The following is a 25,689-nucleotide window of genomic DNA, read 5'->3' as shown; positions in this document are numbered from 1 at the left end:
AAACCTGTAACCCCACTTTTGAGAAAATGGCCCATGAATGTTTTGGTACACCTACTGGAGAGCTCTCCTTTGTCTACACTCATTCAGCATTGTTCACACCCTCTTAAGCCCCACCCATCTCTTTAAGGATTCACATGTGAGGTCATGTGCTAAACAGTGAGTAGTGTAGTATAGATTAAGACTAAGACTAAAAGTGGTCAAAGTAGTAGCCTACAATAAGGAACAATTCCAGGTTAACATGAAGTGTCCAGATAGAAAATATTTTATAAGTATTAAATTACGCTTACCCAGACACACTTGTCTAAATTGATGGGTCATGTGAAAGAAATGCTATAACCCCCAGCCACATCTTGCTAAGTGGATGGGTCTCTGCAGAAGGTGTAAACGGTACAGCCAAATGGTTACTTGCATAGTAGCAATATCAAAAATAGATAGTGTCAATATAAAGGAAAATGAACACGTGTCAATGCCAGTAGAGAAAGAACCAAATAATATAAAGGATGTACAAGAACAATATCAAGAACCATATCAGTGATACTGGTGATCGATGAGGTAGTTATATGCATACAATCAGGGGTAAAGTGGCTGAGCAGCAGGATAAAACGATTAATAGTAGCAGCAACGTATGGCGTGTGTGTTAGGAGAGAGTCTTGTGAATAGAGGCACTGCAGATAGTGCTGATGACTGGGAACTCGCCCCCAGTGATAAACTGGTCCGTCAGAACCACACACGAACAAGGGAATCTATATTCCTTTGACTTTGGTGCAGGGCATGTGATGTCCATAGCCTCTTCGTCGCAAAACTCCCTGATCTTCTCAAAAAGATAAGTTTGTCTAGCTGTGTCCAGTCCAGGTGGTGCTTGTACAGGCAGACCATCTATGTGAGGAATGATGTCAGTGTTGCTTAGCAGCTGAGTCCGAACGCTCCTTGTCAACAACAACACCAGGCTCCAGAGCATCGAAGCTGTAAAACAGGAAATAACAACAACAAAATTAGAAGACATAACATCAATTCACCTCCTTAGGTTAGTTAAGAAGAATAACCTCCTACAATACAATGAAGTGCTGGTACTGCTTGACCTGTGGCAGAGACCTGAAGTACGGAGTCAGGTGTTGTTGCCAGCCATAGCACCGTACCATCCTCCAGTACAACCAGCTGTGGGATATTGACCCGTCACAGTGCTGTCCTTCACAAAACCAGCGATCTCGGATAAAGTGTTTACTCTGGTCATTCTGACGCGTCTGCTTGATGAGGCCGAAGCACCAGTCGGGGGTGAACTTGGTGTGGCCTGTGATCAGGAAGTGAAGGTCCAGACTGTGGTGGATCATGTGATCAGGAAGTGAAGGTCCAGACTGTGGTGGAGCTGGTCTGACAGGCACAATACCAGAGCACAAACTTGTTCTTGTTTTGGCCGCTGCAGTTGTCAGAATTCAGGTCCACACGTGTTTCCCCAACTCTGTAGTTGGTGAAGAAATGGTGCATGTAGTTGTTGACTGCGCTGCTGCCTTTGCTGGATGACATGCCTTCATCAATCAACTAGTTGACTTGTTGTGGTCCTTCACAGCAGACACCAAACAAGCCACACTTGCGAGGAGTTAAAAAGTAGATGGGACCTGGCAGAATAGGGTCAGAAGGATAGTGCACCTGCAAACAACAACAAAAGAGCATTAAGATCAGTTAAAATAATTTGTCTCACCCCTGTCAGTCTGTCTTTATACAGCTCAGTGAAAGGCATTTGCCTGCTTCCCATATACAGTACTAGTCAAAAGTTTGGACACACCTACTCATTCCAGGGTTTTTCTTTATTTTTGCTATTTTCTACATTGTAGAATAATAGTGAAGACATCAAAACTATGAAATAACACATATGGAATCATGTAGTAACCAAAAAGTGTTAAACAAATCAAAATATATTTTATATTTGAGATTCTTCAAATAGCCACCCTTTGCCTTGATGACAGCTTTGCACACTCTTGGCATTCTCTCAACCAGCTTCATTTGGTAGTCACCTGGAATGCATTTCAATTAACAGGTGTGCCTTCTTAAAAGTTAATTTGTGGAATTTCTTTCCTTAATGCGTTTGAGCCAATCAGTTGTGTTGTGACAAGGTTGGGGGGGTATACAGAAGATAGCCCTATTTGGTAAAAGACCAAGTCCATATTATGGCAAGAACAGCTCAAATAAGCAAAGAGAAACAACAGTCCATCATTACTTTAAGACATGAAGGTCAGTCAATACGGAACATTTCAAGAACTTTGAAGGTTTCTTCAAGTGCAGTCGCAAAAACCATCAAGCACTATGATGAAACTGGCTCTCATGAGGACAACCACGGGAAAGGAAGACCCAGAGTTACCTCTGCTGCAGTTAACTCTAAGTTCATTAGAGTTAACTGCAGCTCAGAAATTGCAGCCAAAATAAATGCTTCACAAAGTTCAAGTAACAGACACATCTCAACATAAACTCAGCAAAAAAAGAAAAGTCATTTTTTTCAGGACCCTGTCTTTCAAAGATAATTCGTAGAAATCCAAATAGCTTCACAGATCTTCATTGTAAAGGGTTTAAACACTGTTTCCCATGCTTGTTCAATGAACCATAAACAATTAATGAGCATGCATCTGTGGAACGGTCGTTAAGACACTAACAGCTTATAGACGGTAGGCAGTTAAGGTCACAGTTATGAAAACTTAGGACACTAAAGAGGCCTTTCTACTGACTCTGGAAAACACCAAAAGAAAGATTCCCAGGGTCCCTGCTCATCTGCGTGAACGTGCCTTAGGCATGCTGCAAGGAGGCATGAGGACTGCAGATGTGGCCAGGGCAATAAATTGCAATGTCAGTACTGTGAGACGCCTAAGACACCGCTACAGGGAGACAGGAAGGACAGCTGATCGTCCTTGCAGTGGCAGACCACGTGTAACAACACCTGCACAGGATCGGTACATCCGAACATCACACCTGCGGGACAGGTACAGGATGGCAACAACAACTGCCCGAGTTACACCAGGAACGCACAATCCCTCCATCAGTGCTCAGACTGTCCGCAATAGGCTGAGAGAGGCTGGACTGAGGGCTTGGCCTGTTGTAAGGCAGGTCCTCACCAGACATCACCGGCAACAACGTCGCCTATGGGCACAAACCCACCGTCGCTGGACAAGACAGGACTAGCAAAAAGTGCTCTTCACTGACGAGTCGCGGTTTTGTCTCACCAGGGCTGATGGTCGGATTCGCGTTTATCGTCGAAGGAATGAGCGTTACACCGAGGCCTGTACTCTGGAGCGGGATCGATTTGGAGGTGGAGGGTCCGTCATGGTCTGGGGCGGTGTGTCACAGCATCATCGGACTGAGCTTGTTGTCATTGCAGGCAATCTCAACGCTGTGCGTTATAAGGAACACATCCTCCTCCCTCATGTGGTACCCTTCCTGCAGGCTCATCCTGACATGACCCTCCAGCATGACAAAGCCACCAGCCATACTGCTCGTTCTGTGCGTGATTTCCTGCAAGACAGGAATGTCAGTGTTCTGCCATGGCCAGCGAAGAGTCAGGATCTCAATCCCATTGAGCACGTCTGGGACCTGTTGGATCGGAGGATGAGGGCTAGGGCCATTCCCCCCAGAAATGTCCAGGAACTTGCAGGTGCCTTGGTGGAAGAGTGGGGTAACATCTCACAGCAAGAACTGGCAAATCTGGTGCAGTCCATGAGGAGGAGATGCACTGCAGTACTTAATGCAGCTGGTGGCCACACCAGAAACTGACTGTTACTTTTGGTTTTGACCCCCCCTTTGTTCAGGGACACATTATCCAATTTCTGTTAGTCACATGTCTGTGGAACTTGTTCAGTTTATGTCTCAGTTGTTGAATCTGGTTATGTTCATACAAATATTTACACATGTTAAGTTGACAGTGAGAGGACGTTTCTTTTTTTGCTGAGTTTAGTTATAGCCACTGGTAACATTGAATATGTGAGTCTACTGGTATGGTGCTGGAGAGATAATCAACTTTAAAAGTAGTGAATTGACCCTCTAACACAGGGGTGTCAAACGTACGGCCCGCGGGCCGGATCAGGCCCGCAAACGGGTTTAATCCGGCCCGCGAGATGATTTAAAAAAATTAAAAAAAGTAAAAAAAAATTTTTTTTTTTTTTTTTTTTAGGATAAAATGCGCAGCAATTTTTCAATAAAATAAACTGCTGTTCCAATTGCGTCCACTGGATGGCGCAATAGCAATTGTGTTAAGCAAGCAAACTGTTTATACCGGGGCAGAGCAAGTAGGTCAAGCACGTGCAGCCAATGAGCTACTTTGTTTTGCCCGCGATATTTATTACGGCTTCTACTTTTAACATTATGTGCTTTTGGCACCCTCATTGCCCCAATATGTCTCTGTCAAAAAAGAGAAAAGTGGACGCAGAGTGCAGAGTGTTCCAAGAAAAATGGTCATCCTATTTAATCACGGAATTGAAGGGGAAAGCTGTATGTTTGGTGTGTTCAGAGCATGTTGCAGTGCTGAAAGAATATAACCTTCGTCGCCACTATGTGAGTCTTCATGCCGACAAATATGACAACTTTCAAGGACAGCGGAGATGAGAGAAGGTGAATGAACTGTTGGCGGGTCTGAAGAAACAGCAGTCTGTGTTTACTCACAGCCGAGACATCAGTGACGCTGCAGTGAAAGCTAGCTACCTCCTTGCTAATGAAATCGCAGTGGCTTCAAAACCATTTAGTGAGGGTGAATTTGTAAAAACATGCATGATGAAGGCAGCGGAGATTGTGTGCCCTGAAAAGCGGCAGGCTTTTGCAAATATCAGCCTGACAAGAAAAACAGTTGCAGACAGGATTTCCGATCTTTCAGTGGATTTGGACAGCCAGTTGAAGCAAAAAGTAAAGTCATTTATTGCGTTTTCGGTTGCAATTGATGAAAGCACGGACATTACAGATGTTGCACAACTGGCCATTTTTTCATCCGCGGAGTTGATGACACATTGACCGTCACCGAGGAGTTCGTGGAGTTGGTGCCGATGACAGATACAACGACAGCAGCTGATATTTTTACCGCACTCGTCGGCGCGCTGGACAGGGTCGGAGTGGACTGGTCCCGCGCTGTCAGCCTGGCTACAGATGGTGCGCCCTCAATGATCGGGAAAAAAGCAGGCGTTGTGACAAAGTTCAGAGAGAAAGTGCAATCTGCAAATGGAGGACGTGATTTTTTGACTTTTCACTGTATTTTGCACCAGGAGGCTTTGTGTTGCAAGTCATTAAAGATGGATAACGTCATGAAGGTGGTCATCCAAACTATTAATTTCATCCGATCCAGAAGCCTGAATCACCGTCAGTTTGACAGCCTTCTCAGAGAGAAAGACCACATCTATGGCCTGCCATACCACACTGAGGTAAGATGGTTAAGCCGAGGTGCTGTGCTGAGGCGTTTCTTTGATTTACGAGAAGAAATTGAACAGTTCATGGAAGAAAAGGGCAAACCAGTGTTAGAATTTCATTCCGCAGAATGGATGCCGGACCTTGCATTTATGGTGGATGTTACAGAGCACCTGAATAACTTGAACAAACAGCTGCAAGGGCGCAACAAAGTTGTCACGCAGTATTATGACAGCATACGTTCTTTCAAGTTGGAGCTGTCATTGTGGGAGACGCAACTTGCCGGTGGTGATGCAGCTCACTTCCCCTGTCTGAAAAATGTGTGCGCGACCCAACATGTGGCAGACATGAAGCGGTTCAAAGATAAAATAACTGGACTGTTACGGGAGTTTGAGCAACGCTTTCAGATTTATGTTTATATGTTTTTAATTGATTTTATTTTATTTGTATATTTAACCTATTCTTGACTCTGTGGTTCTTGCACTTGTTTGGGGAACAGGATTTCATTATTTTTATCTACATTTCTGCCTGAGAAATTGACACCCTGATATAGTTCTGTGATCTGTGAAACAGTTCTGTTAATCACTGAGGCATTGTGTGTTTGTGTGTTTTTTCTTTAGAATTTTCAAATAAACTTGACGTGTTTTATGATTAATAGTGATGTTGTGCTTGTACTATTTTCGACACACTGTCCTCAGGCTCCAGCTTTAATGTGTATGTTGATCGTATTAAAACAAAGAAAATAATTTGAAGTTGTTGTTTTTAAGTTATATATACCATGATTTTTCCGGTCCGGCCCACTTGGGAATAGATTTTCCTCCATGTGGCCCCTGAGCTAAAATGAGTTTGACACCCCTGGTCTAACATCTCTTCTATACCTCTATTGAATCATCCTCTTGACCTGTGAAATGAATGTAGAACAGTGAAGTGACCACAGCATGTGGTGGTGGTGTAGGGGAACAGAGCAGTGTGTGACTGTTTCCTGTGTCCAGGTTGACCCTGTCTGAGGAGGAGTGTCTTGATCTGAAGACTGAGATCTCTAGGCCGGAGGAGGAGCTGAGGTTCATGAAGGTAACACTAGTAGTCATGTCTGAGAGGTCAAATGTCATTGTGAACAAACACCATAAAGATCACAGCCACAGAGTGTGTGTGTGTGTGTGTGTGTGTGTGTGTGTGTGTGTGTGTGTGTGTGTGTGTGTGTGTGTGTGTGTGTGTGTGTGTGTGTGTGTGTGTGTGTGTGTGTGTGTGTGCGTGCGTGCGTGTGTATGAGATTGAGATATTGAGAGACCAGTAGAAAGATTCTAGTTTGTCCTACCAATATTAATATATTAATGTTCTTTATTTTATATCAGTAGTCAGTATTTCTATTCTCTTCCTTATATCTGATCATCTTTGTTATTTTAGAGACCCTCCATGTTGGATGTTCCAGCTCTGCTGCTGACCACTCTGGAGGAGTTCACTGAAGAACAGCTGAAGACATTTCAGTCTAACCTGACTAGCGTCCAGCTGCCTGGCTTTCCTCTCATCCCAGAGAGCCAGCTGGAGAACACTGACAGACAGGACACAGTGGATCAGATGGTGAAGAGATACGGCCCTGAGAGAGCTGTGGAGATCACACTGAACACAATGAGGAAGATGGACCTGGGTGATCTTGCTGAGAAGTTAGAGAGAGATCACAGAGGAGGTAATTACAGGTGTTGTTCCTAGTCAGGATGTTGAGTGTTTCAAAAAAAGAGTCCCAGCTTCTTTACTATTTCGTTTTATAACATAGAAATGAGGATACAACATCTATGTTCCCTTTTGATAACACATCTCAGAAACGCAGGTAACACCTCTATAAACGGTCAATATAGAGTTTGTCATTTCAACTGTTTTCTCCTCAGTCCTACAGGCCCCCCAAAAAACGTTGAAGGAAATGCCAAGTTCCACATCTCATAGTCCTCCTAGAACCCCAGGTAAGAGTGAAGGAGATGGTCCTACAGATGTAGGATCTTCATTTGATCATTATTTTGTTGCTGAGAATGTTCTTATACGGCAAGAAATGCAAACTTGTAGTGTATTGGAGTTTTAAAAAGTTTTCTGAAGTTTGTATTTTCCACTTGAATTGACCTAACGAAAAATTTATCAACTCAATAATATACATAATAGTTCACATTTCCTGTTGCTGCAGGATTATTTTCCTGCTGAAGTAAACTGGCTCAAATTAAGATCCTACATCTGTATTTAATACAAAGACAACTTTAAACCAATAACTAACAAAATTAGATATATACACTATTTCTGTGCAGATTCTCCTCTTCTCCTGGAACCCAATGATCCCATTGTTGGACAGGCCTTCACCTTGCCATCAGCGACTGATGGGACAATGGAAGAAGAGAGCCAGGACTGTGTCAGAGTGCATCTGTCTGACAGCTTACCTGAAGCCATGGACGAGTTAAACATCACAGAATGTAGAGTAGTGGACCAGAGCCTGTGTACTACTGACCCTCGCATGGTAAGACCCTCACTAGAAAGAAAGAAAGAAAGAAAGAAAGAGAGAAAGAGAGAAAGAAAGAAAGAAAGAGCCGTTGAGTATCTGATTTTATGGTGGATTGTGGAGGAGGGGGGTTGAGTGTATTGGAGTATGTGAGTATGTGCGTGTGTGTTTGTCCGGCATCGGTTGTGGGGAGTTGGGGATGTTGGATGGGGGGGGGGGGGGGGTTGGGGTATGGGATGGACCACGGGAATTATTTGCTAGGATAATAATTGCTTGTCAATAAATTAAATGTAATACAATGGCAATCCGGGTTATATGTTAAAATCCTACGCATGAACTGCCGACATTATTATGCATATTAATTGATAATGATGGAAAATAGGATATGCATAATTTTTTTTAAATAGTTATATATATATATATATAGAGAGAGAGGTGACAGCATTGGAAATGCTTTTGGCGGTTAATCTGCTTCTGTTTTGTGGGTGGCACTGTGTGCTGTTTTCGATGGATGGGTCCTGGCCTCTCGGGGCCTTAGGGATCCGGAGGGACGTGGGTGGGAAGTTGATCACTGGGATGACGGCTCAACTTGGGATGGGGAGGGGCTTTAGCGTGGGATTTAGTGGAGAACAATTGAAGGGTTACTCAGTTGCAATGCAAATATCACGGTACAGCTATATGGACACTCAATCATTACGGTATTTTTAGTGGTAAATTTACAAACATATATAATAATAAATAGACTTCAAACTTGTATCTCATTATGGTGTATGTTGAAATTAGTATAGCCAGTTATAAGTGTAATGGCTTAGCTGATAATAACAAAAGAAGAACAATATTTACATGGCTCAAAGAGAAGGAATATAATATATATTGTATACAGGAAACTCATTCAACAATTCGAGATGAAGTTGCGTGGAAAAGGAATGGGGTGGGGGAATATACTTCTCCCATGGGCAAAGAAATTCAAAAGGGGTGATGATATTAATTAATAGTAATTTCGATCCGAATGTGCAAATTGTTCAAATAGATATGCAAGGTAGATGGATTATTTTAAATATGTTATTGGACCATAAACAGATATGGCTCATTAACCTTTACGGACCAAATAATGATGATCCACACTTCTTTGACAATATATATAATAAATTATCAACCCTGCAAGCAATTCAAGACAATATTATTATGGTGGGGGATTATAATACTGTTTTAAATAGCTCAATGGACCGTAAAGGAAATCACACCACAAACAATCACCCACATGCTCTTAAGGAAATTGTGAATGTCATGGATACATTAGAACTAGTAGATATATGGAGGCTTAAATATACTGATCTAGTGAGATATACATGGCGGAGACTCAATCAAGCTAGTCGTATTGACTTCTTTCAAATCTCATTCTCGTTGGCACCAAAAGTTTAAAAAGTGTTGATAGGGGACAGAATGCGGTTGGACCATCATATAATTGTCACGTTCATTGACGGAAGAAGCGGACCAAGGCGCAGCGTGATAAGCGTACATTCTTTATTTGTGTACACAACATGAACCAAAACAATAAACACGATACGTGAAGTCCTAGGTTACAACACAAACCTTTCGGAACAAGATCCCACACAGACTGGTGCCAAACGGCTGCCTAAGTATGGTCCCCAATCAGAGACAACGAACTACAGCTGCCTCTGATTGGGAACCACCCTGGCCAACATAGATCTACATGATCTAGAAACTGAAACATAGAAAACTAAACATAGAAACTAAACACCCTGGCTCAACATTTAAGAGTCCCCAGAGCCAGGGCGTGACAGTACCCCCCCCCCCCCCCAAAGGCGCGGACTGCGACCGTGCCACACAAACACAAGAGGGTAGGGGCCGGATGGGCATACCACCTCGGAGGCGGATCCGGCTCCGGGCGTGACCACCACTCTCTCTCCACCCCCCCGTTGCGCCCTTGGTCTGGTCTGGCCCCGCTGGCCGGAGCTGGACTGGACACCGGTGGAACGGATTACTCTTGCTCCGGAGTGGAGCCGTGCCGGACTGACGACGCGCACCACTGGCTTGGTGCGGTGAGCAGAAACGGGCCGGACCGGGCTGACGACGCGCACCACTGGCTTGGTGCGAGGGGTAGGAACAGGCCGGACCGGGCTGGCGACGCGCACCACTGGTTTGGTGCGGGGAGCAGGAACAGGCCGGACCGGGCTGGCGACGCGCACCACAGGCTTGGTGCGGGGAGCAGGAACAGGCCGGAACAGGCCGGACCGGGCTGGCGACGCGCACCACAGGCTTGTTGCGGGGAGCAGGAACAGGCCGGGCCGGGCTGGCGACGCGCACCACAGGCTTGGTGCGGGGAGCAGGAACAGGCCGGACCGGGCTGGCGACGCGCACCACAGGCTTGGTGCGGGGAGCAGGAACAGGCCGGGCCGGGCTGGCGACGCGCACCACAGGCTTGGTGCGGGGAGCAGGAACAGGCCGGACCGGGCTGGCGACGCGCAACACAGGCTTGGTGCGGGGAGCAGGAACAGGCCGGACCGGGCTGGCGACGCGCACCACAGGCTTGTTGCGGGGAGCAGGAACAGGCCGTGCCGGGCTGGCGACGCGCACCACAGGCTTGGTGCGGGGAGCAGGAACAGGCCGGACCGGGCTGGCGACGCGCACCACAGGCTTGGTGCGGGGAGCAGGAACAGGCCGGGCCGGGCTGGCGACGCGCACCACAGGCTTGGTGCGGGGAGCAGGAACAGGCCGGGCCGGGCTGGCGACGCGCACCACAGGCTTGGTGCGGGGAGCAGGAACAGGCCGGACCGGGCTGGCGACGCGCACTACAGGCTTGGTGCGGGGAGCAGGAACAGGCCGGGCCGGGCTGGCGACGCGCACCACAGGCTTGGTGCGGGGAGCAGGAACAGGCCGGACCGGGCTGGCGACGCGCACCACAGGCTTGGTGCGAGGGACAGGAAAAGGCCGGACCGGGCTGGCGACGCACACCACTGGCTTGGTGCGGGGACCAGGAACAGGCCAGACCGAACTGTGGAGACGGACTGGAGGTCTGGAGCGGAGAGCTGACACAACCCGTCCTGGCTGAATGCCTATTTCCACACAATCTGTGTGAGGCATCAGCACAGGACGTACAGGGCTGTGCACTCGTACTGGCACTACAGCACGTGGCACTGGCGCAGGATATCCGGGACCGAGGAGGGGTACTGGAGGCCACAAGCGTTGAGCCGGCACACTCCGTCCTGGCTGCATGCCCACCTTAGCACGACACGTGCGTGGTGCTAGCACAGGACGTACAGGACTGTGCCGGAACACTCGCGGCACAGTACGTGGCTCCGCATAACACGGAACCTGCCCAGTCTCACGCTGCCTAGCCTGAGTACGGGGAGTTGGCTCTGCTCTACCTCTAAGCTCCGCCAACCACCCTTCCAGCCCCCCAAACCTGGTGGCCTCCTCTCCTAGTCCGCCGATTCGTCCTGTAGCTGCCTCCAGCAGCCCCGTCGTCCACGCCGTGTGCCCCCCCCCCCCAAAAAAAAATGTCCTGGGGTTGCTTCTCGCGTGTCCATCGTCGGCACGGTTGGCGCCGTTTCTTCTCTCCTGCCTGGGCATTACTTTTGCCCATGGCCCTCTGCCCGCGAGTATCTCCTCCCATGACCACCATTCGCCCACCAGACACATCGCCAACTTCTCCTCCTGGGCATGCTGCTTGGTCCTCTGAAGGTGGGATCTTCTGTCACGTTCGTTGACGGAAGAAGCGGACCAAGGCGCAGCATGATAAGCGTACATTCTTTATTTGTGTACACAACACGAACCAAAACAATAAACAAACGATACGTGAAGTCCTAGGTTACAACACAAACCTTTCGGAACAAGATCCCACACAGACTGGTGCCAAACGGCTGCCTAAGTATGGACCCCAATCAGAGACAACGAACTACAGCTGCCTCTGATTGGGAACCACCCTGGCCAACATAGATCTACATGATCTAGAAACTCAAACATAGAAAACTAAACATAGAAACTAAACACCCTGGCTCAACATTTAAGAGTCCCCAGAGCCAGGGCGTGACAATAATTGGCATTTACATTACTTTTACTGAATTTCCACGTGGGCGAGGATATTGAAAATGTAATCAAAGCCTATTGGATGATAATTTATTTGTAATTAGAACAAAGGAATTTATAACTGACTTTTTCCGACATAACATAGGTACAGCAAATACACTTATTGTATGGGACACCTTTAAATGTGCCTTTTAGAGGCCATGCAATTCAGTACTCATCTCGAAAACAAAAGCAATTTAGGTCAAAAGAGTTTATACTAACAAAGGAAATAGAAAGTCTAACAGAACAGATAGAAGGCTCAGAATAAATTAGAGGAAAAACAAAAAGAAATTGAGAAACTTATTCAAGAAAGATCATATTATATTTATATATAAAAATAAAGCAAACTGGATGGAATATGGGGAAAAATTCACAAAATTATTTTTTTATCTTCAACATAGGAATGCTACCAAAAATAACTTCATGAAACTGGTTACAATTGACGGAGTCACCCATGATTCACCTAATTATATTTTGAAGGAGGAAGCAAAGTACTTTAAGCATATGTTTTCTTTTCAGTCGCCTCCATCTCCTCTAACTGAAGCTAATTGTAGAGATTTTTTTTCTATTGATAATGTAAAATTAACAGCCATACAGAAAGACTCATGTGAAGATGAAATTACAGAGGAGGAACTTCTGGATGCAATTAAAGACTTTAAGTCTGGGAAAACTCCACGGTTGGATGGCATACCAGTCGAGGAATACCAAACCTTTTTTGATATACAGTGGGGGAAAAAAGTATTTAGTCAGCCACCAATTGTGCAAGTTCTCCCACTTAAAAAGATGAGAGAAGCCTGTAATTTTCATCATAGGTAAACGTCAACTATGACAGACAAAATGAGAAAAAGAAATCCAGAAAATCACGTAGGATTTTTAATGAATTTATTTGCAAATTATAGTGGAAAATAAGTATTTGGTCAATAACAAAAGTTTCTCAATACTTTGTTATATACCCTTTGTTGGCAATGACACAGGTCAAACGTTTTATGTAAGTCTTCACAAGGTTTTCACACACTGTTGCTGGTATTTTGGCCCATTCCTCCATGCAGATCTCCTCTAGAGCAGTGATGTTTTGGGGCTATCGCTGGGCAACACGGACTTTCAACTCCCTCCAAAGATTTTCTATGGGGTTGAGATCTGGAGACTGGCTAGGCCACTCCAGGACCTTGAAATGCTTCTTACGAAGCCACTCCTTCGTTGCCCGGGCGGTGTGTTTGGGATCATTGTCATGCTGAAAGACCCAGCCACGTTTCATCTTCAATGCCCTTGCTGATGGAAGGAGGTTTTCACTCAAAATCTCACGATACATGGCCCCATTCATTCTTTCCTTTACACGTATCAGTCGTCCTGGTCCCTTTGCAGAAAAACAGCCCCAAAGCATGATGTTTCCACCCCCATGCTTCACATTAGGTATGGTGTTCTTTGGATGCAACTCAGCATTCTTTGTCCTCCAAACACGACGAGTTGAGTTTTTACCAAAAAGTTATATTTTGGTTTCATCTGACCATATGACATTCTCCCAATCCTCTTCTGGATCATCCAAATGCACTCTAGCAAACTTCAGACGGGCCTGGACATGTACTGGCTTAAGCAGGGGGACACGTCTTGCACTGCAGGATTTGAGTCCCTGGCGGCGTAGTGTGTTACTGATGGTAGGCTTTGTTACTTTGGTCCCAGCTCTCTGCAGGTCATTCACTAGGTCCCCCCGTGTGGTTCTGGGATTTTTGCTCACCGTTCTTGTGATCATTTTGACCCCACGGGTGAGATCTTGCGTGGAGCCCCAGATCGAGGGAGATTATCAGTGGTCTTGTATGTCTTCCATTTCCTAATAATTGCTCCCACAGTTGATTTCTTCAAACCAAGCTGCTTACCTATTGCAGATTCAGTCTTCCCAGCCTGGTGCAGGTCTACAATTTTGTTTCTGGTGTCCTTTGACAGCTCTTTGGTCTTGGCCGTAGTGGAGTTTGGAGTGTGACTGTTTGAGGTTGTGGACAGGTGTCTTTTGTACTGATAACAAGTTCAAACAGGTGCCATTAATACCGGTAACGAGTGGAGGACAGAGGAGCCTCTTAAAGAAGAAGTTACAGGTCTGTGAGAGCCAGAAATCTTGCTTGTTTGTAGGTGACCAAATACTTATTTTCCACCATAATTTGCAAATAAATTCATTAAAAATCCTACAATGTGATTTTCTGGAATTTCTTTTCTCATTTTGTCTGTCATAGTTGACGTGTACCTATGATGAAAATTACAGGCCTCTCTCATCTTTTTAAGTGGGAGAACTTGCACAATTGGTGGCTGACTAAATCCTTTTTTTCCCCACTGTATGTCGCACATGCAGCTAACAAAAACGTATGGAAATGTCTGCTCTACCCAAAATTACAACCAAATAATTGCAGCCTTACCGCAAAAGTGGAAGAGGAAAGTGGAACGGGGAGAAAGTAAGGAACTTGTCTGTTGGCCTTGCATTAAATAACATAATTGGTTAAGGAAAACTGTGATAAATAAAACAGTATATCAGTTTCACTTAAGGACCAAAGGATTGACAGCCGTCCCATATAAATTGCAAAATAGTTGGGAAGAGATTTTTGACGTACCGATCCCATGGCATAGTGTTTATGAACTGACACGCAAAACGACACCAGATTCAAAAATTTGAATCTTTCAATTTAAATTATTATATAAAATTCTTGCTACCAATAGAATGTTATTTATATGGGGGATACAATCTTCCCAGCTCTGCAGATTTTGCTGTGAAGAGACAGAGTCATTAGATCATTTGTTTTGGTTCTGTCCATTTGTAGCTTGTTTTTGGACACAGGTCCAGGAATGGCTAAAGGATTGCAATATTTACCTGAAGCTAACCTTGCAGATAGCATTACTGGGTGATCTGAAAAGTCATAGTCAATCGATCAATAATGTAATAATACTTTTAGCAAAAATGTTTATTTTTAATTCACAATCTGTAGAAGCAATGAGAATAGAAAGGTTCAGAACTTTTGTAAAACATCACAGTACAGTTGAAATATATATGGCAAATAGAAATCCTATATGGATGGTGTTAAAAGATAGATGGGAGGTATTGAATGGAGTTGAAGGATGGGACTAATAACAAATAACAATAAATAATAACAAGATAACTAATAATGTAAGCATACTGTGTCCATAATAAGTATATAGATTGTATGTTGGGAGCTTTTGGGAAAGAGCACAGTTAGAAAGATATGGCATATAGAAGCAAACCGGATGGACATCATGAAAAATAATCGGAGAGGTTGAGAGTAGAAGAAGTTCAGGAGCAAAAACAAATAAAATATAATTATTGTAAAATTGAATGTGTTCATAAGGTGTAGATAGTAAGTATAGGCTGGAAGTAGAGGCCTGGGCATTGTTGTTCACTAATTTACCCCAAGTAGGGAAAGGATGGTGGGGTTGAAAAGTAATAAAGGGGAGTATATATATAAAAAACATGGGGGATTGGAAGTGATGCAGACAATTACATTGATGGAAGTTACAATCTATCTGCAATATTAAGCTGATCTACCCCCACAAAAACAAAGAAAGAAAGAAAGAAAGAAAGAAAGAAAGAAGAGAGAGAAAGAAAGAAAGAAGAGAGAGAGAAAGATAGACAAGTTGAATATGTTTCTATTAAACTACTCTTCAAACCCTTTAAAATCTATTGTTTTTACATTTTAGAGGTCTCCTGAAAACTTTGAACCAGAAATCTACGATCGTGAGGACAAGGGAGCATACAGGTAACTCAGTATTATTTTACTTGTTTTCTCATGAATAGTTTGTAAGGACAATGCCTCATTTTTCAAATCATATTCAGGAAATGTAATTAAAATGTCATTCTTCACCATTGTTTGTTCTACAGGTTCCAGTGCCTCCGTTCAGGTCTGTTTCAGTGCAGTATAACAGGCCTGGTGTTTAGGATGGAGGGAGAGGGAGAGGTGCTCTATAGGACAGTCCCCTGGAACAGGAGGCTTCTAGCCAAGAGAGGCAAGAGACCTGCAGGACCCCTGTTCAACATTGACTGCTCTCAGAAGTCTGTCTGTCAACTACACCTCCCACACTGTGAGATTCATTCTGGTAAGTAATACATTTCCAGGGAGGTTATAGACTACGTATTCTTAATCACCATCAGTAGCATCACTACTCCACTACTTGGTTGTTATTGTCATCTGAACAGAAGACTAATGTTCTCTTTCTCTCCTAGAGGGTGGATGTGACTTCCTGTCTGTAGCCCATGTGACTGATGATGACAGTATGGAGTTTCTCCATCCCCATGAGACAACAGAAACTCATGTCATATTAAACATCAATGGATTCAGCAAATATGGCATCACCAAGGATAAGGAAGCTCTTGTCTCTCCTATCCGTGGTCTGGTGCTACTATTTTACCAACTCCCAGATGATACAAATAATTCCACCCTAAATGTGTTGTTGCTGCCCAGGAATGTTGACATTGATGAGGTAAGTAGATTAGAGTTGTCAAACTCTTCTTTCGTTGGAATTCTATCAAACTCGTACTGTTGAACTCACCTTTTGCCTTATTTTGGGGTGTAACGTAACACTAAATGGTGAATCCAGACCAGGGGGGTCTCTCGCTCGCCAACCCAACATCTTAACCATTACATCAAGACGATACCCTCAAGGTCCGAGGGCGACATTTGGGCTTCCATGTTTCAGGCAGGGCTTACTGTCACGACTTCCTCCGAAGCTGCTTCCTCTCCTTGTTCGGGCAGGCTTCGGCGTTCGTCGTCACCAGCCTTCTAGCCACTGCCTCTCCTCATCTCATCATTCCATTTGTTTTGTCTTGTTTATTACACACGCCTGGTTTCAATTCCCCTCATCAGTACCTGTATAAGTGTTCCCTCTGCCCCCTTGTCTTTGTGTGTGATTGTTTATTGTGGAGGTTATATGAGCTCGGTGGAGCGCCTTGTACCTTGTATCGACATATATACAGAATAAACCTTTATTCTGTGATTTACCCTCCTGCGCCTGACTCCGTCCAAATCACACGCCACAGCTACCTCACCATGACAGTGTGTTCCAAACCATTTTCAATCCTCTCAAGGTGTGTAAGACAAGGAGGAGAAGGAATGGAGACAGAGAAAAATACATTGAAATAAATCCTAACTGTAGACTAACCCCGGACCAAAAATACACCCTCTCCACCGATCTTACAGATGAACATCACATAGATCCAAAGGTAGGCTAATATATATATGACATGAGCTAGAGAGAGAGAGGAAATGTGTTAACACATGTAAATTATTTTTGTTATGCTACCTTGATAAGAAATAGAAATCACATACAATTCTGTTTGACATGATACTTATGCATTTTTTTCAGGAAGCAGAGTTTGTGGATTATGATTCCTATACAAACTACATGCCAACATTCCTGTTGCGTTTAAAAACTGTTGTTGAAGAAGTGAATCTTCTTCTGGAAGAACATGACGGTCCTGAAAATGAATGTGTATGGAACCGCCTTGTTTCACTACCAGGTAACTGAAATTCAGAGAGAGTAGGAGTTACTATAGAACTAGTAGTAATAGTAGCATTTTACATTTACATTTTACATTAGTAGCAATCATCATAATAGTATGGAAGTAGTGCTGTTGTTGATTTAATCTAATTATGATACAATTGATTATTTCACCATATAAATGTAGTACATCACCTTCTCTTTTAATCCACAGCCTCACCAACAGAAGTGAAGTCTACAGGTAACTGGTCTCATCAAACCTTATACTTGTCTTAGTCTCATCAACTCACAATTCAATTGGGAACAACTCATATTCTCCTAATGGTTCTGTGTTGTAAAATAGATTGTGTGTGCGCCATTTGATTTGACCTGCGGTTTAACCTCATAAACTGCACCATAAACTTAAACGACTATATTCTTTATGGTCTGTCACTTATTTTGTTAAAGGTCCTGCACAGTCAAAATCATGTTTTTCATGTAATGTGATGATATTCGGATTAAATCAGATCAAAGTAGGATGACCAAAGTATGAAAAATGACTGTTGCTTCTGCATTGATAAAGTTATCATAAAGTTACTCATCCTCTCCCCCATGTCAACCACTTGGATTCAGGAGCTGGGAATATTAAAGGATTTTTGTGACATTATTTTCTTACCTAATTTAAATAAGTACCGCCTTGTAACCAACATCGCAGAAGGCGTATTCGCAGAGGGGTGTGGTTTACATAGCAGTGTGTTCGATGAATAGGGGAAACCTGTAATTATATATTCTAAGGCAAATATACTTATAGGTTTCCGCTTTCATCTGTGTCTGGTGTTAGCTAGTTACTGGCTAGCTAGGTCTTTCACCAGCATGGAACAAAAATGGAGGAAGGTTAGCCCAAAACTCAGACACAATTGTCATGTCATTACATCAAGAGACAAACATGAGATTCATACAAACTTCTTGACATCATTGATAGTCATGATATATGACATATTCATTAATTAACATTGTCTGACTGAGTGGACAAAACATTATGAACACCTGCTCTTTCCTGACATAGACTGACCAGGTGAATCCAGGTGAAAGCTATGATCCCTTATTGATGTAACTTGTTAAATCCACTTCAATCAGTGTAGATGAAGGGGAGGGGATGGGTTAAATAATGATTTTTAAGGCTTGAGACAATTCAGACATGGATTGTGTATGTGTGCCATTCAGAGGGTGAATGGCCAAGACAAAATATTTAAATGCCTTTGAACAAGATATAGTAGTAGGTGCCAGGCGCACCGGTTTTTGTCAAGATCTGCAACGCTGCTGGGTTTCCACCACCCAAATGACATCCAGTCAACTTGACACAACTGTGTGAAGCATTTGAGTCAACATGGGCCAGCCTCCCTGTGGAACGCTTTCGAAACCTTGTAGAGTCCATGCCCTGACGAATAGAGGCTGTTCTGAGGGCAAAAGGGGGGGTGTAACTCAATATTAGGAAGGTGTTCTTAATGTTTTGTACACTCAGTGTGTGTATATATATAACTTACCCAGACCTCACCCTGTAAAGTTTCAACAAAAATTGTCCAAGATGATCTATCTAGCTAGCTTGATAAACAGTGCTGAAAATTCCATTTGGGCTATCTAGCTAAATGATATAGCAACCATTATTTCTATATTGATGCTTTTACAATAACCAAACAGGATAAACAAATAATTTGTGAAACCATGATATGAGTTGCTTTATGTATCAGCAAATTATCTTGAGATAATCTCATTGCATCACTGCGTCCATGTTGCTTGACATAGGCGGTTTCAAAGAACTGTCAGTCAAGGTGAGCTCCCCAGCCTATCAGCTCCCCGCCCATTTCCGGGTTTTAGGACTACAAGCTAGCGAGCTCTATTGCGGATAAAATGCTGTGCGTGGTGACGTACTGCACATAGAAATAACTTGGCGTAGTGCACATAAAAATTAATTACCATGTACTGAATGAAAAATATAAGTTAAATGGGTTTCCAACGCATTTTCAACTCTACTGATGGTTTTGTCACAAAAACTGTTGCATTATAACAAATGTGCCCACTCTGGTCTTGGCACGTGCGCTCTAGCCAACAGCTAGATACAGTGCAGATAGGATACCTACATTATGAGATTATTATGGATAAGAGCGATATTTCCCGACACAAAAAGATCCCACCATGTCAAATTAACTAATTGTCTGTCTGCATTTATAAACGTGTACCAGCATTTCCTGTTTTATCAGCCCGGTCGTGACTTTTTTCATGCGTCAGGTAATTCATCCGCATGAATTGGTTGGATGGAAACCTTGTTACTCAAAAGCCTATTTTACTGACTCAGAATGACTGTTCGCGACCTTTAACAAGTTATATATTTTTTTATCTACAGCTACACCACAAGGTGGCGCTACAGCAAGTAAATATAATTTCCTGTCTTTCCCGGGAGAGTTAGTTGTGTAAGAGTTCCTTCATGTCTGATTATTGCAGCGAAAACAATCGTGTATCTTTTTTTAGGATCCTAAACACAAGCGAAAGAAAACATGAGTTACTAAAGATAGTGTGCATAGAGTTACTATAGTAACCAAGTGCTCTGATATAGCAATAGAAATACAAATACATTCATTTAGATATATTCACCTCAATAAGGTGCAGTCTCCCACTACAGAGACACCCATACTCACCAGCTCTACATAGCCATGGGACAAACTGCTAACAGGAAGTCAGTGTATTGGCACAATCTTCAAAACCATAAACATTTTGAATGTCTTCGATTGCAATTATTAAAGGTAGACTCAGCAAGATGGCATCATCACACACAACAGGGAACTTGTTTACCTACTTAAACATACAAGGAGAATTCAGATCCGTCAGGACTGTTTATTTTAGTTATTATGATGTCACATGTTATAGTTCTCATTGTTTTATGTTTCTGTATCTAGGGACAACAACAAATGTTTCTAATCTGCTGCTGGGCACTCTGACAGAGCTGGTTTCAGAACAGCTGGAGAGATTTCAGTGGCACCTGAGTCAGGGAGTGGAGGATTTTCCTTCAATCCCAAAGAGCCAGTTGGAGAACGCTACCAGACAGGCCACAGTGGATATGATGGTGCAGCGATACCATGACGACGGCACTGTGAAGATCACACTGGAGATCCTGAGGAAGATGGGCCAGAACAAACTGGCTATTGAGTTAAAGGAGAAGTTGACAAATGAATGTCTGAATGTGCAGCCTCAACACAACATGAGTGAATAATGTATTACATTCCCAAGGAGGGGAGAGGAAGGGGGTCACAGTTAACTCCGGGGGTTCTGCGTCATAGGGTGAAACATTAAGAGTTTTTCAAATGCAGATCATGTAATGTTTACAAAGGACATCAAACATTTTCACACCACATGAAAAGTTAAGGATGTCTTATCTAACAAGATAGGCTATCTGCAACATTGTGAAAGTTTAACGGTCTTGAATGAGCCCCAGGTCTCAGGCAAGGTGACATCACTGTGAGGCTACTGTCTACCAGACAACCTACCTGTGTTACTCTGGTACACTGGCTGCAGACTACAAGATCAGGGACTCTATTCTTTATAGTCTCCCAGTATAAAGGAGGAATATTTTTATATCTCTGTACATTGAATTTCTATCTGGAACATGTTGAATGTTGAATCATCCTGGACAGGTCTCAGGCAACAACATGTGAGACTTAACATCTAGCAGACAACTGACTGGACAGCTGCACTGGCTGAACACAATATCAATATATATCTCTGTTTAGATATAGTGTATATGTTTATATAATGGTATCTTTAAGAGCATCTTTTACATTGGAATGTCATTATGTTCCAACAAAGGGGACTAGTGGGCTCCTTTTATGATAGATAAAGAGAAATAGACTCTCACTCTTATAGGTAATAGAAATAGACTCTCACTCTTATAGAAAGTAGAAATAGACTCTCACTCTTATAGGAAAGAGAAATAGACTCTCACTCTTATAGGAAATAGAAATAGACTCTCACTCTTATAGGAAATAGAAATAGACTCTCACTCTTATAGGAAAGAGAAATAGACTCTCACTCTTATAGAAAGTAGAAATAGACTCTCACTCTTATAGGAAAGAGAAATAGACTCTCACTCTTATAGGAAATAGAAATAGACTCTCACTCTTATAGGAAATAGAAATAGACTCTCACTCTTATAGGAAAGAGAAATAGACTCTCACTCTTATAGGAAAGAGAAATAGACTCTCACTCTTATAGGAAAGAGAAATAGACTCTCACTCTTATAGGAAGTAGAAATATACTCTCACTCTTATAGGAAAGAGAAATAGACTCACTCTTATAGGAAAGAGAAATAGACTCTCACTCTTATAGGAAAGAGAAATAGACTCTCACTCTTATAGGAAAGAGAAATGTACTCTCACTCTTATAGGAAAGAGAAATATACTCTCACTCTTATAGGAAAGAGAAATATACTCTCACTCTTATAGGAAAGAGAAATATACTCTCACTCTTATAGGAAATAGAAATAGACTCTCACTCTTATAGGAAATAGAAATAGACTCTCACTCTTATAGGAAAGAGAAATAGACTCTTATAGGAAATAGAAATAGACTCTCACTCTTATAGGAAAGAGAAATAGACTCTCACTCTTATAGGAAATAGAAATAGACTCTCACTCTTATAGGAAGTAGAAATAGACTCTCACTCTTATAGGAAAGAGAAATCGGCAAAAATGTAGCTCTTGAGATTAAATATATCCTTTTTTTTCTACCATATCGACATTAATCAGACTGAATCTCAGGGACTCATTTCACTCTCAGGGAAATATGGTATATTTTGTAGTGTAGAAATATCTGGGATAGTTTTTTGTAATTGCATTAATCTATTTAATCTCTCTGTCTCAATTCAATTCAATTGAGATTACAAATATACAGTGCATTTGGAAAGTATTCAGACCCCTTGACTTTTTCTACATTTTGTGACATTACAGCCTTATTCTAAAATGGATTAAATAAAAACATTTCCTCATCAATCTACACACAATATCCCATAATGACAAAGCGAAAACAGGTTTTTAGAAATGTTTGCAGATGTATTAAAAATAAAAAACAAATACCTTATTTACATAAGTATTCAGACCCTTTGCTATAAGACTCGAAATTGAGCTCAGGTGCAACCTGTTTCCATTGATTTTCCTTGAGATGTTTTTACAACTTGATTGCAAATAATTTGCAAATAAATTCATAAAAAATCCTACAATGTGATTTTCTGGAATTTTTTTTCTCCTTTTTCCCCCACTGTGTGTGTATATATATATATATATATATATATATATATGTATATATATATATATATATATATATATATATATATACACTGCTCAAAAAAATTAAGGGAACACTAAAATAACACATCCTAGATCTGAATGAATGAAATAATCTTATTAAATACTTTTTTCTTTACATAGTTGGTCCTCTGTAGCTCAGCTGGTAGAGCACGGCGCTTGTAACGCCAAGGTAGTGGGTTCGATCCCCGGGACCACCCATACACAAAAAAATGTATGCACGCATGACTGTAAGTCGCTTTGGATAAAAGCGTCTGCTAAATGGCATATTATTATTATTATTATAGTTGAATGTGCTGACAACAAAATCACACAAAAATTATCAATGGAAATCAAATTTATCAACCCATGGAGGTCTGGATTTGGAGTCACCCTCAAAATTAAAGTGGAAAACCACACTACAGGCTGATCCAACTTTGATGTAATGTCCTTAAAACAAGTCAAAATGAGGCTCAGTAATGTGTGTGGCCTCCACGTGCCTGTATGACCTCCCTACAACGCCTGGGCATGCTCCTGATGAGGTGGCGGATGGTCTCCTGAGGGATCTCCTCCCAGACCTGGACTAAAGCATCCGCCAACTCCTGGACAGTCTGTGGTGCAACGTGGCGTTGGTGGATGGAGCAAGACATGATGTCCCAGATGTGCTCAATTGGATTCAGGTCTGGGGAACGGGCGGGCCAGTCCATAGCATCAATGCCTTCCTCTTGCAGGAACTGCGGACATACTCCAGCCACATGAGGTCTAGCATTGTCTTTTGAAACCCCACCTCTTTAAGGAATACCTGGGATAGGATAAAGTAATCCTTCTACCCCCCCCCCCCCCCTTTACTCCAACCCCCCCCCCCCCCCCCCCAAAAAAAAAACATAAAGAAACAAACATTGTAAAGTGGTTATCCCACTGGCTATAAGGTGAATGCACCTATTTGTAAGTCGCTCTTGATAAGAGCGTCTGCTAAATGACGTAAATGTAAATGTAAATGTAAATGTCTTGCATTAGGAGGAACCCAGGGCCAACCGCACCAGCATATGGTCTCACAAGGGGTCTGAGGATCTCATCTCGGTACCTAATGGCAGTCAGGCTACCTCTGGTGAGCACATGGAGGGCTGTGCGGCCCCCCAAAGAAATGCCACCCCACACCATGACTGACCCACCGCCAAACCGGTCATGCTGGAGGATGTTGCAGGCAGCAGAACGTTCTCCACGGCGTCTCCAGACTCTGTCACGTCTGTCACGTGCTCAGTGTGAACCTGCTTTCATCTGTGAAGAGCACAGGGCGCCAGTGGCGAATTTGCCAATCTTGGTGTTCTCTGGCAAATGCCAAACGTCCTGCACGGTGTTGGACTGTAGGCACAACCCCCACCTGTGGACGTCGGGCCCTCATACCACCCTCATGGAGTCTGTTTCTGACCGTTTGAGCAGACACATGCACATTTGTGGCCTGCTGGAGGTCATTTTGCAGGGCTCTGGCAGTGCTCCTCCTGCTCCTCCTTGCACAAAGCTGGGTTGTTGCCCTCCTACGGCCTCCTCCACGTCTCGTGATGTACTGGCCTGTCTCCTGGTAGCCCCTGCATGCTCTGGACACTACGCTGACAGACACAGCAAACCTTCTTGCCACAGCTCGCATTGATGTGCCATCCTGGATGAGCTGCACTACCTGAGCCACTTGTGTGGGTTGTAGACTCCGTCTCATGCTACCACTAGAGTGAAAGCACCGCCAGCATTCAAAAGTGACCAAAACATCAGCCAGGAAGCATAGGAACTGAGAAGTGGTCTGTGGTCACCACCTGCAGAACCACTCCTTTATTGGGGGTGTCTTGCTAATTGCCTATAATTTCCACCTGTTGTCTATTCCATTTGCACAACAGCATGTGACATTTTTTGTCAATCAGTGTTGCTTCCTAAGTGGACAGTTTGATTTCACAGAAGTGTGATTGACTTGGAGTTACATTGTGTTGTTTAAGTGTTCCCATTATTTTTTTGAGCAGTGTACACAGTGGGGAGAACAAGTATTTGATACACTGCCAATTTTGCAGGTTTTCCTACTTACAAAGCATGTAGAGGTCTGTAATTTTTATCATAGGTACACTTCAACTGTGAGAGACGGAATCTAAAACAAAAATCCAGAAAATCACATTGTATGATTTTTAAGTAATTAATGTGCATTTTATTGCATGACATAAGTATTTGATACATCAGAAAAGCAGAACTTAATATTTGGTACAGAAACCTTTGTTTGCAATTACAGAGATCATATGTTTCCTGTAGGTCTTGACCAGGTTTGCACACACTGCAGCAGGGATTTTGGCCTATAAACATGCATATAAAATATTGATGAAACAATTGATTTTCAGGACAAACTATTGAAATGAATGATCAAGGAAAACAAAACTTGTAGTTATTATATTTCATTAATCACTTAAATGTTGTTCAATATGGGGGGGGGGGGTAATACTACATTTCCCACAATGCATTAGTTTAACCCTCAAGTTAACCCTGAAGCCTTCAAAAAGAAGACAAACAAATGAAATGGTTGGTGGAAATATAATGGTATATTCTAAGCACTAAGGTTAATAGAGTATATGAACATTGTTTCCAGAGAAAAGTTATATATTCTTTGGTATCTGGAAGTGTGACCTGTCAGATTCAATGAAACTCTCATGTTCTATGACTGAGTGAAATTTATTTGAATTGCACTGAATTAAATTATACTTCCTGTCACGGAAATTCAAATTCTACATCCTGTGGGGTGTGGCCAATTGAATTTGAATTTCAACTCATGAGTTGAATGGGAGTCAATTCCCAAATTCTGAATTGAGCAAAACCCTGGTGTATATAATATCTTATAGTGTTTTTCAATTACATGAATCTATACTGAACAAACATTTATATTAGGAAATCAGTCAATTGAAATAAATTCATTAGGCCCTAATCTATGGAT

The 25,689-nt window shown here is 42.8% G+C and overlaps 1 long non-coding RNA gene across 1 annotated transcript; it reads left to right on the top strand.

Annotated features, from left to right (window-relative positions):
- Window positions 1-16,430: 16,430 nt before the first annotated feature.
- Window positions 16,431-17,710, top strand: LOC311116377. Its single transcript, XR_014611407.1, has 3 exons — window positions 16,431-17,144; window positions 17,288-17,441; window positions 17,637-17,710. It is a non-coding gene; the product is annotated as an uncharacterized lncRNA (long non-coding RNA).
- Window positions 17,711-25,689: the final 7,979 nt, after the last annotated feature.

The sequence above is a fragment of the Coregonus lavaretus genome (genome assembly GCF_964263955.1).
Source record: "Coregonus lavaretus genome assembly, contig: HAP1_SCAFFOLD_2019, whole genome shotgun sequence".
Classification (NCBI taxonomy): Eukaryota; Metazoa; Chordata; class Actinopteri; order Salmoniformes; family Salmonidae; genus Coregonus; species Coregonus lavaretus.
Note: the sequence above shows the minus strand (reverse complement) of the source record. Positions and strands in the feature narration are given on the sequence as shown.